The sequence below is a fragment of the Pinus tabuliformis genome, chromosome 1_1 (genome assembly GCF_031772625.1).
Source record: "Pinus tabuliformis cultivar Carrire ecotype Pingquan chromosome 1_1, CPIR1, whole genome shotgun sequence".
In the NCBI taxonomy this organism is placed as follows: Eukaryota; Viridiplantae; Streptophyta; class Pinopsida; order Pinales; family Pinaceae; genus Pinus; species Pinus tabuliformis.
In genome coordinates, this window is record NC_142297.1 from 867,929,625 (window position 1) to 867,949,061 (window position 19,437).

At 37.7% G+C, this 19,437-nt stretch overlaps 1 long non-coding RNA gene across 3 annotated transcripts in view; it reads left to right on the forward strand.

Moving 5' to 3' along the window:
• The first annotated feature begins 2,766 nt into the window (after positions 1–2,766).
• LOC149217039 (uncharacterized) overlaps positions 2,767–19,437 on the forward strand; it is a 59,800-nt gene continuing 43,129 nt past the window's right edge. The window contains exons 1-3 of one of the 3 annotated variants that reach the window (XR_016251188.1): positions 2,767–3,004; positions 12,305–12,970; positions 13,951–14,234. This is a non-coding gene — a long non-coding RNA (uncharacterized LOC149217039). The remainder of the gene's footprint in view (positions 3,005–12,304; positions 12,971–13,950; positions 14,235–19,437) is intronic. The other 2 variants (XR_016251187.1, XR_016251189.1) reach the window with 2 other exon arrangements.

Sequence of the window (19,437 nt, forward strand, 5' to 3'; positions counted from 1 at the left end):
ACCTTAGAGGTCGGAAATATTGGGATGATCTCCAAATCATCAGTGTCCATAGTTTCCTTTGAAGCCTCAACATTAAACAAGGTCTTCTATGTGTTTTTAGGAGTTTGCATATTTTTGGTGTCATATTGTTTGGCAAACTGTTCCCAAATTTATTCCAGATTATTGTCTGTTAGAACTTTCTCTGCCTGTGATGAAGAAGAAGCCTCTGTCTCTTTAGTATGAGCTACATCTGAGACCTGTGATGTGCCTACTCCTTTGTCATACTCTGTGCTCTGCTGATTGAGTTTTACTAACTTTGTGGGCAAGTGGGAGATCCTTTTAGTCCCGTATTGATTGAATTAAACTAATTCTTTGGGGCTGAACCGCGCTGATGCGTCTCTCTCAACCTTTGCATAGTCGGAAGTCGACTCAAATAGGTCATCAAACTTATCAGGCTCATTTGCGAACTACTTTAGTTTTGCCCGAGTGTTAACATTCTTGGCAGTATCAATGGGTCGAACTACCAATTCAGAATGGTTGGAAAGTTCATAAGCTGTATTTCCTCCATTTCCTTAACAACATGCTTGAAATTCTCAAGGGAATAGGCACCACAACGAAAGGGAAAGACATGGCACATTATATTTTTGTTATCTTTCATGACCTTAGATAGGCCATTTCCTATAGTCTGATAGGCTATTTCCCGGGCGAGGAGCTTGTCAGGAATATATAGGGGTAACACATGTGGCTGTGCAAGGCTGCCAAAAACCTGAACATAGATAAAGGACTCTTCTCCAAACCATCTGCCAACTGATAAGAGGTGGTTGTTGGCTTTAGGTGAGATTCTAGGGCATTTTTCATTAAAGACAAACTGGTGGATTGGAAGCACAACTCCATGACAAATTTTGTAGAAATGGGGTTGATATTTTGACTCCCAGAGAATACTATAATAAACGTGGATAGACATGGGTCCTGTATGGTCCATTTACATCCCATGGATGGGAAATCAAAAGTAAAGCAAATAACATCCATTACATAGGCACTCATGTAAAATGGGGGAACAATGCTTTCTAGAAAAAAAACTACATTTCTTCCTATAATCTAGGATTTGGATACTTAAATTATTAGATAGAACAGTCCCCCAGTCCATAACATAGCTGCATCAATCAAGGGTACCCACTGGTCTGAAAACTTTTGGGTATTGACATAACCAAATAATCTACATATCATGGTGGAAACATAAAAATATGGACCGACAAGAGAAGCTATAGAATGCATACCCTTATTTTCTCGCTTGTGCTTGCTGGCATCTCTTCTCCATCCTTTGATGACTTCAGATTGATCCCGATTTTCCTTCATGAATTTCTCAATGAAGTCATTATCATATTTCTTCTGAGGTGCCGACAATTGGTACATCTGAGTCGAATCTTTGCTGGTGAAAGAGCCGATGACTGTGTTCCTTTTAGTCATAAAGTTTCTGTCAGCTATGTTTAGATGGTCAACAACACATCTGATCATATCCATGTAAGGAAGGATGTTCAGCTGAGCAACAATTCTGTGGAGGAATGAATTGGCCAGATCACTATATGTAGTATCAGAAACCGGGTATGAATCTTCGGCTATGACTACTCTTTCTATGACTCTCGACTCTTCATCTTCGAAAAGTTGATATGTAGCCTCCCAGGTAGATGTTACGGTGTTTGAGGTGCATGTGGTATCGGTAAATAATGCAGGCAATTTTGTAAACTCAGGGGGAAGAGCAACTGATTGTTGTTGAACAACAGGTTTCTTCCTGGGTTTGGTCGACTGAGACATTTTTGTTGAATTATGCTTGTTGGGATTGACCTGTCAAGAGAAACACAAGGGTGAGAGTAACTAACATTCAGAGCGAATAACTTAGCAAATAACCGATTACATAATAATCCAAGACTTTTATGAGCGAAATCTCAGTAAACCGTTAGTAATAATGAATGCGTTTATTCTATTGAAAACCATTAATTCTCCACATTTGGCCATTAATATCGCATCCGCCATATCTCAACTTTTGAAGCCTTGTCACTTTGAAACCTCCGATTGCAATACGTGTTGCAGACCCGACTGCTCCATCATAGCACACCTTAATATAATATCACAGTTGCCACGTCACACCCTTCATATCACAGGTTTTAAAGCCGTGTGTCTGGTCATGGACATTAAAAGTTGCAATGGTTATGGTGTAAATAATTAAATTGAATGGATATGGTGTAAATAAAGTCGCAAGTTAGAGGCTTCGGAAGTCTGGTCATGGACAATAAAACAAAAACGCCACTCGCGAGATCCCAATATGCAACGTGGCAGTTTTATGGGGTCGATCTCTTTATTACTATTTACATATATATGCCGGCTTTTATTATATTTAGGCTTTAAACCTTTAAAATTTATTTGGAAAAGGTTTTAATCGCCATTTTTCTTAAAAGACTTTTTAGGATGTTCTGATATAATCCTTTCACATTGAGGCTTTAAAATTAAACCTAAAATTTATCTCTCTTTTTAATTAATTTTTTTAAATCTTAAAACTAATATTTCCTCTATTTTTTTTTTTGGAATGATAGCCTTCTCTATTAATTCTATTATTAACTATATAATAAAATTATAAATTCATTCTATTATTAACCATATAATAAAATTATTAATTCAACAACACATATGTAACATTTTACTAAAATATTACTTTTACTTACTTCCATATCTCACTACTTCTATGACGTTGCACCGGTTTGTGCAAATGCTAGTTTTATATACGATCGGCGACAATGCTCTTAACTTTTTAAAACATTATATCTTAAAATGGGTTGTTATATCGGATGTAGGGTTTCAGGTCCGCAGATATATCCTTCTCCGAGGGTTTTCAGGAGGGCATTTGCAAATATTTGCATTGCGCTATTTTTCTTTCCAGGCGGCGGATTGACTTGATCGGTGCACGGACAAAGGCGCATTTGTGGATAATCCGATGCGGCTGGTTCAGATCCTCATATGCAATCGGATAGAGGTGAGTCTAAGCCTTGATTTATTTTGTCTCTCTCAACCCATATTCTCTTATAACGATGTCTTTTTTGTTTTGTATTTCCGCTTCACATTTTCCAGAAGAGGTGCTGCTTATATTTGCTTTCACAGACTCACAGCAGGCATATTTTTTCAATCTGTGTTTTTTTTGGTGCATTTATTGGCTTACATATCGATTGATATTGATATATTTTCCCTCAATTTTTCTAATCTTTTATTTCATCCGAGTATAAAGAGATACATTCTGTAAATGCTTGAAGCTTCGAGAAATATCAGAACGAAAATATACATTCTTTGCTAAGCCTGAAGAAGGCATTGATATTGATTGAAGGGTCCTGTAACTTCTCTAAAATTTAGAAATCTTCTTTTGAGGCACTTGGATCATCTTCAGAATACTGACTGTCATAAAAGTCCCCATTCGAGGATGGAGAAATATGTTCCTGTAAGTTATGACAATCCTTGATTTCACTCCATAACCTTGAACCCTCAGCCAACTGCAGTCCTTCCTTCCTCAAGGTGTCTGCTTCAACATTTAATTCTTTGTAGACATGTTCAAAGCACTCTGAAATAAAAACGGACAGAACGTTTGATTTCATCTTCTACTACTGCCATTCATCCAATTAATTACTAACAACTGATGAAATTTAGTAACACTTGTTTAACAGATTCTTCTCCTACAGGAAATTAGCACAGTCTGAATTTAAAGGCTAATCGAAACTGTAATCTGAATGTCGTTTGAGCCTATAAACGGACACAGTTAGAAAACATGCACAGAACATGTAGATCACTGTCGAGAGCCCCTGTTAATGCTATTCCATTATCATTGAATAAAAAGCTGCATCACTAACATATCTCAGTGCAAAATGCACTGCCCCCTTCCAAGTATTAGAGCTTGTGTTTTGTGGCAACTTGATGAACTTGCCTAGGCTGCACCTTGTACAGAAAGTGTTGACTGCAAAACAAATGTTAGGCCTTGTGTTAACTAAGTACATGAGGAAACCTATCAATTCCCTGTATACAGATGTTCATCAAATCTGAATTAGAATCAACAAAGTACAACGGATTTACTACCACAGGGGAATAGCCATGGGTTTGCAGTACATCATTTGAAATCTCATCAGAATTTCAATTGCATACACGGGAGTAGCCATGGGTTTGCAGTCCATCATTTGAAATCTTCTAAGAATTTCAATTACATACTTATTCTGTCCAAGGAACACTTCACCTGCACTTTGCTACACCCCTAGAGCCAGCAAGTAGTGCTTCAAGTCATGACAAATTCTCTTGCCAATTTTTCCCTGCACCATTTTGTGGATTCCTTTTAACTTCCTGTGAGTGTAAGATTGTCTACATATGGGACTAAAACAAGCAGATTAGAATGATCTACCAAATTGTAAAAATTAGAATCTGCATCTGTCTTAGTGAAACCCAAATCTGAAAGTTACTCATCGATCTTGGAGTGCCATGCAAATGGTGCCTGTTTCAACTCATAAAGGGCCTTCTTCAACTTGTAAACATTGGTCTCAAGCCTATTCACCTAAAAGCCTCTTGGTTGGTTTATTCATATAACTCCTTAATCGACCTATTAAGAAATGTTGTCTTTACATAAATTTGATATAAAATCCAATGGAAGATTGTTGTGAAAGACATAGTAAATCTGATAGAGGTATATTTAGTAACAAGAGCAAAAGTCTCCTCATAGTCAACTCCTTTTTAATGGGAGAACCGTCCAGCCACAAACCGAGCTTTGCAGTTTTCTATGCTGCTATCTGCTGCATGCTTAACCATGCATGATTGTTGTAAGAAAAACTAGAGTCAAATACTGACTTCTCCACTAGTCTAGGCACTATCTCCTACCCATCATTCTTTAGGAGGAGATGTATTCCTCCATCATGGCATTTTGCAGTACTTGCTTCCTTACTGCCGTTACTAGAAGGTTTTGTTTCAATAATGAAAAATATCAGTGCAACATAACTAGGGAACTTTTTAGGAGGGTGGCTTACTTGAAGGGAAGTAGTTGGAGCACCAGCTTACTCTGTTGCCTCTTGTAATGTCTAGATTAGCCATCTAGGCTTTCTAGCTGAACTTGAAGGTAAAGAGGCACCCCTTGCACCTCCAAAAGCTTGCTGATCTAAATCTGCTTTTCATGATCTTTTTGATTTCTGCATATCTGTTTTTGGGATACCAAGCTCTTCTGCCTCCATGGTCACTATTGGAGGTTCTTGAGACTTAGAGGACCATGCATTTTCTTCAAACTTGGTATCTCTGCTCACATCTACTTTATGTTGAGATGGAATGTATATTCTATAAGCTTTTGAGGTTTCACTCTAACCTACAAAGATGTCCTTCAAACTAGAAGGTTCCAACTTGGTCCTTTTCTCATCTGGAATATGAATGTAGATAGGACAACTGAAAAACTCAAAGATGTGTTACTTAAGGCTTCTGAATTCCTCCATTGATGTCTTATCCTTCAAAATTCTGTGAGGATACCTATTCAAAATATAGACAATGATGAGACATGTTTATACACAGAGACACATGAGCAGAACTAGATCATGAATCAAGGATTTGACTGTTTTATGATAGATCTGTTCCTCCCCTTTGCAACCCCAAACTACTGAGGGTTGTAGGGAACTATCAACATTTTCTTGATTCTTGATTTCATGCAAAAGGTATCAAACTCCTTTGGTTTTTGTGAAGTAAGTCTAGGACTTCCTAGAAGAATCATCAATAAAATATTCATAGTAAATGTTACTTGATAAGGAAGTTGAAGAGATGGGCCCACATACATTTGAGTTGATTAGGTCAGAAACCCCTCTTGACCTATGTTTACTGCCAGGAAAACATCCTTTACATGCTGGCCAAGTGCACAACCTTTGCACACTCCTTTCTTCTCAGCCTTGAAGATTGGCAATCCCCACACCATGTTTTTCAAGATTGGCAACATTCACTAGTGCAAGTGACCTAGTCTCTTTTGTCAAAGCTCACACATGTTGTCACTATCATACCCTAAAGTTCTTATAGGATTCCCTTGCAATTTAGGATGAGGACTTGTTGATCTTCAAAGTTAGCTATATATGTAGGATCTATCATCACTGAAATTGGAAAGAGATTTTTAGTTAAGCTAGGTACATACAAAACATCAATAACTTAGTAAGCTTAAGGATATCACTTGATGGATCCCACTCTTGCAACTGGTTATGTGGCATCATCACCAAGTTCTACTAAAGGTACTCTTGTTAGAGGTTGTATGTTTGCAGGGTCCACTGTCCACATACCAGTCCACATCAGACATGATGTCAGATGACAGGCATGAGACCATTGAGAAGTTTATCTCGAGATTGGATGAAAGCTCATCCACTTGAGCTGATGCTTTTGTACTCTTTATAAGTTGCTTTCCCTTTCCCTTCTTTTGATGACATTGGAAGCAAAGTGCCCAAACATTTGACACTTGAAGCACTTGATGTGGCTCAAGTCCTTCTTTCCCTGGTTACAAGAACCTGGCTTCTCTTTCTTCCCTTTTTAACTCTTCTTAGTTCCTCTTTTCTTGTTGCCCTTCTGCGTCTTACTAATGAGGACAACATTCTGCTCCTGCTAGTTGAAGTCATTCCATAGCCTCTTCAAAATGGGAAGTTTTAACTTTTTTTTGCCTAGATGTCATAGCCAAAAAGTTTCCAAAAAGAACAGGACCTATTTAATGCAATGAGTACTAGCTTTTCACCCTTCACCTCCTCTCAATTGCTGCAAGCTGATCATGGAGATCAATAATCTTCATTAAGTAGGCAACTACAATATCCTTTTACTCATTTGCAGGGATTCAGCTTATTTCTTAGCAATGTCTTCTGTTTGTTGTTCTCACTCTGATAGAGTGACTAGAGCATCAAACATGTACTTTATTGTGGTCTTTTTGGTGATGTGAGGGATCTAATGATCCTTCATAGATTCAAGTATGACTCACTTGACCTTGGCCATCTTCTTTTTATGATTTACCAATTACACAGGTTTGGGAGGCTCTACAACCAGTTTCTCAAAGAAGTTAGACAATCGTACTCCAACAATATCTTTGTGCCTAGAGGCGCTCTCAGCCTGGTATGGAAGAGATGTTGTAATGTAGTGTCTTGTTATGTAAACATTTTGACTCGGTCAAATTGCATAAAATAGAAATGAAATAAAATAAAAAATAAAACTAATAATTAAAATAAAATTGAGGTAAAATAGTCAATTTATTGTTGGTGGTTTTGACAACCCATGGTTTTGCCAATGGTATTCTTATGTAAGAATAATTTCTCTCACTCTAGATCCATCTTAACTCCAGATCTATCGAGTGTCGAGAGGGATCAAATCTATTGAGGTGCAAACCTCTTTTAGAGTGAAAAGAAATTTGATCCCGCCAAATGCTTGGAAGATCTGGAGTTAAGATGGATGTAGGCTGGTTACCTGAGACTTCCCCGGGATGAAGTTAAGAGGGACCTTCCAATCTGTCCATGTATTTGAGATTGACTGTAGCCATAATACTGCATTGGAATATCGCCTAAACGAAAGTTAAAACAGATCAGCAGCCTAACAAAGAACCCGACAACCTGAAACTTCACTGTGCTTTTCTCAAGCATGGATCACAGCATCCGATCCCTGGAGCCTCGTGACAGCTCCCTTTCATAGGTAGCAGTCCTACTATCTATTCAAGGATTTTTAGAATGTTTCAACAAACCTTTCTCTGATACCATTATGAATTTTTGTCTAACGCATTGTAAACAGATTCTTCTTCTAGTGGAAACTAACACTGTCTAAATTTAAAGGCTAATCAAAACTGCAATCTGAATCTCACTAAAATCTAGAAACACAGTTGGAATACATACATTGGAACACACAGATCAATGTCAAAAACCCCTGTTACTGCTATTCCAATACTGCTGAATAAAAATCTGCTAGAAAGGATTTTGTGTAAGAACTGAAACAAACCCTATTACAGATCCATACTCTCACTCTCTCTTATAAGTGACACCTAGGGTTTATAAAAATAGATATATTACTTAGATCTCTGGATCTGTGCTCTATCTAACTGATAAAAAATGAATTCAGAAAGACTGTGAAAGAAAAAACGGAACTGACTCATCTAACTTTAGCACTTTATCTTTAACCTGAAGTATAATGATAAAATTATCTTATTCTATTTATGGCTGGTGCATACATGCATGCGTGTGCCCTTATTGCTGGAATAGTAAAATTTGTGATGTGCTCCTACTGTCTATTTATTGCTGCATTCTCACCAACAGATCATTATGCTGTTTGGAATTTAATGCTGCATGGATTTGTGTAATGCTGCTGTAATAGAAGGTGCCCAGATCTGCCATGTGTGCTCCAACCTAGTAGAAGATGATCTGGGGTACACTATCTAACAACAATGAGCCAACAAACACTGGTATTTTTTTAAATGCCACTGTGGGCTGCTAGTTTTTAGAGTATTGTTAGGGAAATAAGCTCGGTGTAGTTATTTGATTCTCACCTGAATCTATTTTAAATCTGATACAGTGAGAGTTATTGAGATAGAGAACACGTATGGCTTCCCTTTTTTGGGGGGTACATTGACTAGCTCCATCAATGTAATCCCCATGTTCCAGATTTGTTCATAGGAGCATGAATCAACTTTTTCTGTGTAGGGGTTGATGAAAAAGCTTTGAAGTTTGAGAAGATTGACTGACCTTAGAAGGCACATTGAAAGCGTTATATACCTGTCTTCAAAGATTTCAACATTTCTATCTTTCTAGATTCCCCATGATACTATTAGAGGAAGGCCTTTGAGGACTGAGTTTTGCTACCATTTTTTAGAGCACTCTTCAGCATAACCTCCTTGTCCACAGTCCTTTATCCTTGTCAAACCATCCAGATTCCCTTTAGTAAGGACAGAATATCAGTAAGTGGTCTATGTTCTTTTCAACTCTTTTACACATGATACATTTGCTTGGACTTGATCCATTTCTTCTCTTAAGAACTTCCTATGTGGGTGCTCTATTTAAGATTGCCAACTGCATGTAAATAATGAACTTTTGAAAGGTTCTTATCCAGATGCGCTTCCACCATGAGAGTGTGCATTCTGGTCTGTCCAGGGTACACGATTCTTATCCTAACTTTGGAGTGTAAATCCCCAAGGCTGGATTTTAGACCAGACATGTTCATCATCAGAGTCTTTTATATAGGCATGGCACACTTTTGATTTGTTTATAAATCCTTTCGATTGAATATTTGCTTGGCCTTTGAGTCGTCTCTCTGTTCAGCGCTATTCCAATCCTGCTGGCAAATGGAGGAGTTTCCTGGTCCAGCTACCTGGTCTAGATTGAAGAGAGTTTATCACTGCTTCTGGCAGCTTGTACTCAGCTCCACTGCTTATCCATGGGTCTATACTGATCTTCGCCTTAGCCTCATTGCGAACCTTCGATGCCAGCAATTTTTCTATTAAAGGGAATGTTATAGTCAGTACTTTCAATAATATGGATGCATTGTTGATTGACTTGTTTGGGTTTCCAATCCAGTCTTCTGCTGAATTGGGCTCAATATATCTCTGAATGTGAATCTGATTCCAGAGGTCCTCTTTTGATATTAGTCTCCACACACACTTGGCTTTTAGGGCTTTCCTGAAGGAATGATATTCGATATGTAATGCATGTGGGCTTTTTTGTATACCTTTGTTTTCTTAGCAAAATATAGTCTTATATTATAAAAAACAGATCAAGTACTGTAATTGCTTTCTCTTTGCATCCATGCTAGAAGAGCCAACATATCAGATTGGGCATCATATTTGGAATGTCTCATGTCATTCTAAGGACAAAATCCACAACAATGATAAGATTCAATGTTTGCTTTTATTTTTATTGTGCTCTTTCCGGCTTTGTGGCTGGAATGTGTTGTAGGTCCAATTGAATCTGTACGAATCTGTATTGAGTTCAACCTGATTGTACAATGTATTTTTCTAACTTTCTACAAACGTGTTGTTTATATCTAGTATAAGCAGATGGGGGATAGACTCATAGAGTACTAGGCTTGTGCTTTTAATGTTTAGTGTTCTTTTATGGTGACTATTTTTTAGTATTTAGATCCTGTAATGATCCTTCTATGATTGGTTCTTTCCTTCTACTATGATTGGTTCTTTCTAAATTCTTTTCTAAATCCTTGATGTCAAAGGAACATAATTTCGTTATCGAGTCAGGCAAGTCTTTGTTCATTGGAATTAAAAACATTTTACGGAAATGAGAGTGCTACCAGGAAAAAATTTAGATAATATAGTTCTGTAGTTTGATGCTACAACAAACATTGTTTGTGCAGTCACTGCCTTGTTTGGTTATTGGTATCAATTTTACTTTGGTACTGCATTTAGATACTTTAAGCTACATCATTTCAGCATAAGATTGATAGGAATTCGACTCTGTAGTGATTATAAAAAACACTGCTGTTTATCTATCCTATTTTAGTACTACCACACGACTTGCAATTGTGCTAAACATAAAATACGAAATAGTTAAAATTTTGATCCATTTTTTGCTTTTGAAAGAAAACAATAGTTTATTTTAACCAGTGTTCCATGAGGATGTGTCCCCTATGGTGGGGTGCACGTACCCACGCTTCCCACACACCTAGGATGGGAAGATGCTCAGGGACACGTTTCCCCACGCCCCCTTTTAGGGAGACACAGGGAGACGCAGGGGGAAACATTTCCCTACTGTGGGGATGTGTTTCCCAAAAGGGGTGCTTGTGGGCAGCTCCTCTAAAAAAGGGCTAGGCGCTCCCCCTTAATTTTGCTTGAAACAATAATTTATGAGTGGGAAAGCTCAACATTCAACCCTAGGGCCCTATTAATTGACTTAGGATGTTTGAGAGTGGTTTTGACCTCATTTTATTTCATATGGAGAAAGTAAATTTCAGATTCCACTCAAAATGCATCAGACATAACAATTTTTAGGATTTCAGGAATGAGCGAATTGCGATGTTTCCATTGGGCTCTATTATATATAAGGGTTTGGAACTAGCATTTAATCAAGAGCACCAAGCCCAGAAGCACCCCTTTTGAGGGGGGCCGTGTTCTGCTTAGTTTTTTTCTAGTAACTGTTGTAATATAGAAATTAAAAAAAATTATAAAAAAACCATAAAAAAATTAAAACTAAAAAGAACAACACATAACAAATATCAAAACCTAAACTAATTTGCAATCTCTAACTCACTCATTCGAGTTACCAAGCTTATGTCTACTCAGCTTACTGCGCAGCACTATTTGACTTACCAGTTAACTGTTGCACCTCCTCCTCCATGGCACTCCTTCAATGCTCATTGGCCATTTTTAATTGTCAGTTTTAACTTTCGAGTCTTGACTTTAGATATGGATGACCTTAGACTGATTCTTTGACTCTCACTCTTTACTTTTTTTGAGTTTGATTATATCAATTTACTATTCCAATCTTTAGGCTTAAGTATCTACTATAGTCTATTTTGCTTAGTACTAATTAGATTCTAGAATCATGAATTTAAATTTTAAATCAATTTAGAATCTAGAATGATGAATGATGAATTTAATTTTTATATCAATTTAGATTCTAGAATGTTGAATAATGAATGATGAATATGGATCAATCTAGTTCATTATTGAATCTCATGGTGTATGAATGAATGATGTATGTATTAGTATGAATGATGAGTATGGATCAGGGTATTTCATTATTTAATTCAATCATGTACGGATCAATGTATTTATGCTTTCATTATTGAAAATATATATATTAAAAAAATTATATACCCCCATATCCCCCTGCCCCCCTAATTTTCCCTAAAATTTGAGGGTACTCCCACACGCCCCCCCTGTGCATCACCCCAAACATGCATCTCCCTATCCCGGAGTCTTGGTGGAACATTAGTTTTAACTTGTCAACATAGAAGGGTTGAAAATATAGTATGACTTCATATTGAAATATGACCATGCCCTTCAAATTTGATCCCAGGTGGAAGAAGTATTTTAGGAAAAGTATTTTGAAGTGTGTTCTAGTGTTTGCCTTTTAGAAAATGTTAATCTTTTTTCAAGCTTTCTTTTCAGTTCTTATAACTGATTTGTTTTTTTACTTTAGTGGTTTATTTATAATAGTTAAAAAGGCTTACGAGATTTAATGGAAACCTTTTATACCCACACCAGATATGCCAAAAAGACCTTAGACATGTGAATGCCAATTTTGATGCACCAATCATATTGTGCAGTTGTGATGTTTTTTGTTAACGATTGTGCTGAATAGCTTTGTGTCGAATGATGCAGGTACCTTCAGGACAATTTATACCACATACGGGAATCACATGAGATGGATCTCGATTTGAAGATAGAATTCTCCAAACATGTTAACTAATGCAGTCAACTGTCCAATGTTCTTAGGTAGCGGTCTTGTAAGATTTCTTCTGACAATTTCTGGTAACAAGAGTATTATTGTAATCTCTTAAGATGTTGTAAGAGCTAGTCCTAAGAGCTTATGATGACCCTTTTGTTGTCAGAAATGTGTGAGGAGTGAATGTTACAGGGTTGACATTTAGTATATTGAACAGTTGAATGATAGTTAACATGTCAGCAGAGTTCAGTTCTGTATGGGAATCAGATGAGATGGGTTGAGAATGGAGATATGGGTCCAGATTCAATAGTAAAATTCTACAAACATGTTAACTGATTCATTCAGCTCTCCAATGCTCTCAGGTACTGATCCTGTAATATTTATTCTGACAATTTCTGGAAACAATAGAATATTTCTAAGCTCTCAAGATTTCACATAAAGTCCAACTCTTAAGAGCTTATGATAATCCTTTTGTTGTGAGAAATTTGTGAGGAGTGAACGCTAACAGGATCAATACTTGAGCGCATTGAACAGTTGAATGATTAGTCAATGTGTAAGCACAGTACAGTTCAGTATATTCCTTTATGTAACCCTCTGAAAAGGTATAGCAAACACGCATGGTGAATATAGAATGTCTCCATGTTTTGCTTTGTGAAATTAGTCATATTTTATGGTTGAAGTATTGGTGAGCATTGTCATAGTGCGTTTAAATTATTTTAGTGGACTCATAAGTCTTCCACCTAGGTTTATGTAAAATAGATACAGACTTTAGTCTTGAAAATGATACTGAAGTCGCAGTCATCTGTTATTGTGTGGATTGTCATGTTACTTGACAATAATCATCTGAACAGGCTGTTTGCAAATTGCTTCAGTTTACCAAATGAAATGATCTTTTTATGCAGTATCTTGGGAATATCTAGGTTAGACACCTTCAAGTGCACCTATTATCATTGCATTTCTTACCAGCGGCTTTTAGGATTGTTTTGTATTGTAAGCAGAGTCTGTCTTTGTATCTATCTTGACATGTATGTGGTACCTGGCAAATGATCCTGGTTTTATATATTTTGGCAATCATACAATACCTTGCAATTGATCCTGCTTTTTTATATATTTTGGCCAGAATACGATACCTTGCAATTGGTATTTTGTACAAAAGGAAATTGGGGGGGGTGTATAAAGCTGGAAAGGGAAGGTTGAATTGATAATCTGATGTGTTTTAGTGTTATTGTTTTACTGGGGTAGAGCTAAGGTAAGACCATTGAATCTAATAATCCATGCAGCAAGATGCGGACATCATTTCAATATTGGCGAGATGGTTTCCTGGTGGGATAATTCGGTTCATTTACACCTTGTAGTTCTTCAATAGTCTGTGCAAAATATGAAGAGAATGCGCTAATGTTAGCTAGAGAAACCCTTCTACTAAGCCACCATTGATTCCCCCATCACTAGGCCTGACAAAATTAAATACTACACTTGCAAAGTACATGTATATTCCAGATATTTTCAATGGCAATGCGTATGAATCACCATTTTCAAAACTCCATAAGCTCATGGCAAATAATTCTCACCTGTTTTTTGACAGGCTACTCCAAATCCAGTTAACACAGTTGCTTTCTCAATGGATCTACACAAGAGCAGAACCATACCCATCATCATCTGAGGTGCAAGAGCAGAACCATACCCATCATTTTCTGAGTTGCAGGAGCAAAACCATACCCGTTGTCTTCTGAGTTGTAAGAGCAGATTTATTACATACAAATGGATGTATGTCAAGTTCATACACTTCCAGAGCTTTAACATAATGGAGATCAGAAAACCAAGGACAAAGCATGCATGCACAGACCAGGATGGTAAGCCAACAAGGAGGTACAGCAAAGTTGCACAGTAAAGCATTAAATCATAAAATAGAAAATTTGTAAATGTCAGCTTCTTCTGTGGTTTGGATAGGCTATTTCAAACACACACAAACACACACATACATGCTCAATTGGTATTGCCATCTGTACAGAATTTGTAGTGTCCTCTTCAAATTAATTGCCTGAGGGAGGACACAATAGCCTATTTAACCTCGTAGGCTAGAGTCATTCGTAAAGGGGGACTATTATTTGATGTTACTTGGGTAATATTGGATAATGATAGTCAATTTGGGGCAAATGTAGGGAAACTTTTTAGCCACTTAAAATTAAAATTAGGAGGGAAAAAAACCACAAAGGGGTATATGAAAAGGAGAGAGGACAATGATAGTTGGGGGACTATTATTTGATGTTACTTGGGTAACATTGGGTAATGATAATTAATTCGGGGCAAATGTGGGGAAACTTGTTAGCCACTCAAAATTAAAATTAGGAGGGAAAAACCAAAGGGTTATATGAAAAGGAGAGGATATTCATTGTGATCATCATGGTTTTGTAACCTTTCTGATTTTGAGCTGAAGTTCTTGGATGGTTTAAGACCCCTTTTTTCTTTTGGTTTCAGTGGTGAAAGGTTCCACCTTGGACAATCCCTCTATGTCATCTCGCTACAAGATTGAATTCTGGCTGGATGATAATCTATCTGTGGCAGTAAACTATCTTTCTAAGGCAAGTATGGACTGATATCTTAATTTTGTAGCAGTGAGGGATAAGACCTAGTTTCAGTGGTAGTGATGGTAGAACGATGAGTAGCGAGTTATTATCCGTGGTTAGCGAAGGTTGCAGGTTTCTTGTTGATGGGCATTAACCTACAACAAAGTTGGAACCAAACCTTTGTGTGCAGCGATTAGTGTAAGACCAACTTCCCAAGGCCAACGAAGTGTGGAGCCGAATGTTTTGAGGCCGCGAGGGCTGGAAGGAAGGTTGTGGGTTAGCTAGCAAAGAGCAGCGGGTTGCTTGAGACTGGTTCAACCTACAACGAATGGGCATAGGGCAAATCTGATACACCCAATGGCTAAGGAGGCTAAATTTAAGAGTCTAAGATTGCGGTTGCCTGAGAACAAGAATCTACAGGTTAATTTACGGTGTCGATTGAGATAGCAGGGGTAGATTAACATCATAGTATAGCAAGCAAGGTCTGCTGGTGTGATTTTGTGGCAATAGGGGGATAGCTACATTTTTGTAAGACTAGACACTACATTGATGTTGATATCCTTGTTGGGAAATTGTGGAATTTGCAAGTTTGTTATTTGTTGATGAATTGGACCTACTTCGTAGTGTTTGCTGGTGGAATTAACTGTTGTTTGAGTTCTTGTTTATACTCTTATAGACTGAAGAAGCATTATATTACTGTAACCCTAACGCATAATTAAATCCCAACGATAATCTCTTTGAGAGGGATACCGTAGTGGTATTAGAGCTGTGCATCCTGCCAGCTTATGAGCATATGAACTCTGGATGCTTCTGGAAGATGGGGAAAACGTTACAGCCACAGAATTGAGTCATGGCAGACAGGGAAGAGAAACCACTAGAAACTAACCCTTTTGACATCTTAGGGGAGTTAGTTAGCAAGAGGGCAACAATAGATAGCTTGATAGATGGCACAAGGTCAACAACAGATAACTCAACTGTTGACGTGAAGGTAGCAATAGATAGCCCAATTTTTTTCCCATGTTTCGGCAAATTTGAATAATGCAGGCAACAATGCTGGTAATAGATCTAATGAAGGTAGTAGCAGTTTTGCAGAAGGAAGCAACAATCCTGCCCCCTTTAACATCTCTACACCAACTAACATAGTGACAATCGGTAAAAAGAACCCTATACCTCTACTACCCTAGTTTCTAGATGGTTTGGGAGCCGTAAACCAAGGACTTGTAGAACAAAATAAAGCTTTTTCATAATATTTCAGGGAGTATGCGTCATTAGCAGAGAATGTTCGAGCAACCATGACCTTTATTGAGTTTGGTAATGTTAAGTACAAAAATAGGACTAGGGGTACAAAACCGAACTATGACCTACTATGTAAGGTTTAAAAATTATTGACGGGTCATCCAAGTGTTTCGCAAGGTGTTTAGTACAAAAGTTAGATACCTACATCCAACTTAACCCAATGTTGATAGTAGAGGCTATCAAATTCGCCAACTTGCATTTGGAAGCACAAACGTGTTACGCATGAATGGTGGCACCACAAATTGGTTACCTTGGGACATTCCACCGCAACCCTCGGTTGGGTCAAGACTGCAAACCCACCACTCTATAAGATGCCATCACCAGGATGCACATAATGGAAGATGCAATACCTAAAGCTAAATTTCCATCCAAACCACTCATTCGTTAGAAAATAGAGAAAGAAGCTGTTTCAGAGAGAATGAACTAGGAAGGATAGGTTGGATGATGAAACTTGGAGTGAGATGAGAAGGAAGAAACTTTGCGTCACTTGCAAGGAGCCATGGGGACCTAATTGCTTGGGCAAGGGGAAGGTCCACAATATTGAGGTGATCTTAGACAATGATGACGAAGAGGATATAATGCCAACACCCAGCGGTGAGCCTAATAGTTCAGAGGTTAAAGGGTATGAGAGACCTTGTACGAGAATTAGGGTTGGCACTATCAACACTATTTCTAGAGTCTCTAAGTATTACACTTTCAGGATCAGGGGGTCATACAAGGACAATGAATCACAACTTCGGTCGATGGCAGGGCAACACACAATTTCATTGATGCAACTTTAGTGGCAAACAGAGGTATTCCCACATAAGTGTTTGAGGGCTTTAGTGTTGTAGTGGTTGATGGGTACAACATGACATGCTTACAAAGGATTCCTCGCTTGAGTGTGACAATGGGCAATTACACAATCATCAATGACATCTATGTAGATCTTGCGAACACCAATGTAGTATTGGGGCTATAACAATTATACTTGTTGGGAAAGTTCTTAATGAACTACCAGGTAATGTAAATGGAATTCAGGGCATCAAATTGTAGCAGGGTAGTGTTGAGAGATATGTCCAATGGCAGTCCTCGAACTGTATAATCTAAGATAATGGAGGCTCTACTTAGGCATGTGATGTGGCTTGTGCAGCGAAAAGTTTGATTACGAGTTAGAAGTCGTCAAATAGCAACCAACAATATCAAGTTAATATTCAGTTATTTCTAAATAAGCATGATTAGGTTGTTGGAGAGATTCCCCCATGGAGACCTCCTGATAGGGTTTTTGAGCACACCATAATGCTAAAGGGGGCCAAGTTAATGATAACAACACCTTATAGGCATCTGAAGAAATTCAATGATGAGATAGAAAAGGCCATCATAGAACTGCTACCATGGGCCACATCAGACATAGTTTGAATCCATTTGCCTCATTAATAGTTTTGGTGAAGAAAAAGGATGGCACATGGAGGATGTGTATTGACTACTGAGCATTGAACAAGAAGACTATCAAAATAAGGTACCCCATCCCTAGGATCTGTTCTAATACAAAATTACTCAATCAAAATTAATTGGAAAATACAAGTAGTTTTAATCGACACCCAAACATGCCAAAATAAACTTGATTGGTTTGCAGGTCTAATGGGTGGTATCACCTTGTTGGATGCAAGCACGGAAGTAATGAGTGTGTATCTTATCAATCCGAAATTATTATTGATCTTTAGATATGAAACAACATTTTTGAACCTAAAAAGATTTTCACAGGTATTGTTGATCATCCTTGAGCTCAACCTCTCATGACGATCATTTGATACTAGGCTTAATGTTTGAAACAATGCTCACAACTTAACTGTTGCTATTATATAACATTATTATGGGGTGATCAAATCATATTCGTAACCCTCACAACATTCATCATTATGTAATTGTGTCGCCGGAAACTAATAAAATTTATTTTAATTGATGTGGACACTATGGGCTAGAATGCAGGTTTGAAACTCTGTTGCATAGTTTTAGGTTGTTTTTGTAAATGTTGGTGATCTGGGTCACAACTTTATCATTTTGAGGGCAAACCAAATATCTCTATTACTAGTTCAGAAATGAAAGGTCCTATAATCAATGATTCATCAAACATTTTTGGTAAATAATAATGCGGAGGATTTTCCCATTGAAACCACTATCTTCTTCAACCAATTGCATGGTGCCAAATTCAACCCTTGAGTTTGCGCAGAAATATACGAAGCAAGCTTAGCAACAACACACTACATGCAATTGTAAGTATGATCCAATCGTGCTGGACATTAAAGGTAGGGATGTTTTGAAAGAGTTGAAGGAAAACTCATTAGGAGCACCACTGCAATGAGATCTGTTGCTCACCCGAGTGGCACCTGAAGATTTTTTGACGACTCCATGCTCAATGATGTACCAAAGGTTGCTTGTAAAATCAGAGATCATCATATTACTAGAGTTTTCAACTCTAGATTCTTCTTCAGTCCTCAGATTCTGCAACCATACGAGGATATTGTATAAATGTCACTAGCATGATGAATAAAGCCATGTAACAGGTCTAAGGTATTGGGACTCTACCAACAAGTGAGTACACCTTGGAGTGTTTTTTTTACTTTGTTAATTATTCCTGCTTTTTAGCAGCAAATAGTTTCACTCACTGCATTACCCAAACGCTGGGGTGACGACTTGAAGGTTGAGCCCCTAATGCATCTTAGTGTCTAGACTTAATGTATATTACCATGCTAGGTCATCTCTGAAATTCGCGGAATTTGACTAGGATTAAGTAGGATTTTTTAATAATTAAATATTCCCGCAAAATGAGACATTTTAATTAATTTCCATGTAATGATGTAAATAAGTGGTCTTCGGAAATGTTTAGGGCATGTTTACTTTAATGCTGATGTGATTACTAATCTGGAAAAGATATTGAGCTAACTGTGAAAATTGAAATAAATTGCTCTAGCATAGAACATACCTAAACTTAACATGGTATCAGAGATGAGGAAAAGACAAAGCCCAAGCAAGAGTGAAAGAGCAATCACCAAAGACAATTGGGAAAGGACAAAAAGATCCTCATCCCTCTTCTAATTCACCAAGGGCGAAGTCGAAGCAAAGAAAATTATCAGAATGGCGCAGCGGAAGTTTCTGATGGCCTACCTGAAGACCACTTCTATGGGAAGTCCGGATCTAAGGATGGAAGGAAAGGCAGTTTGGCCATTATG